Below are 841 nucleotides of genomic sequence, written 5' to 3'. Positions count from 1 at the left end.
TCACTGATCTGGTGGTACAGGAGTGAGTAGTGGCCCCTAATCCTTTCACAACTGATTGGCTGATCAGATCAGATCAGATCACATCATGGATGATGATGACATCATTGCATAACCACCGAGAATAATGGCCCAGCCTAGTTAATAAATATTTTGGGGGAACAAAATTCAATCTATGATCCCATCTAACAACAACAATACAGTGATGATACAGCAGTTCAAAAGCACTTTATGTAAATTTTATTTAATCCTCAAAACAAATATGTGAGAAAAGAATTTAATTGTCTCTTAGCTGCAGGAGATACAAGTGAGCTTCAGAAAAGTTTGTTGTCTAAAGTTGCATAGTAAACGGAAGTGGGAAACCCATTTTCTTATCCACTACATTTTTTTGCACCGATAATAAATTCCCCTATTGTAGATGTTTGATGTTTCACAATTAGTGGCTCTTTTTAACCAGATAGTCTTATTTTATTTATCTTTGAAAAGAAATAATGATGAGCCCTGATCATATAGAACATTCTAGTTATGGATCCAAGACATAAATAGATCAAACAATGTAACAGGTATTTTAAGTGTCCTAAGTCAGGCTGCCAACCTCAGGGTCAGCAGTTCGAAACTACCAGCTGTTCCGCGGGAGAAAGATGAGGCTTTCTGCTCCCATAAAGATTTATAGCCTCGGAAACCCTGTACAGGGTCACTATGAGTCGGAACCGACTTCATGGTACTTAAAAACAACAACAACTTTGATATATTCAAGGTCATATTTTGGCTCTCGTGGACTTGTTTTCATTTTCTTCAGCTTCAGTTTGAATTTGCATCTGAGCAATTTATGGTCTTTTCCACA

Source organism: Chrysochloris asiatica, unplaced genomic scaffold (assembly GCF_000296735.1).
Source record: "Chrysochloris asiatica unplaced genomic scaffold, ChrAsi1.0 scaffold00249, whole genome shotgun sequence".
Taxonomy (NCBI): Eukaryota; Metazoa; Chordata; class Mammalia; order Afrosoricida; family Chrysochloridae; genus Chrysochloris; species Chrysochloris asiatica.
This window is presented reverse-complemented; position numbering follows the sequence as displayed.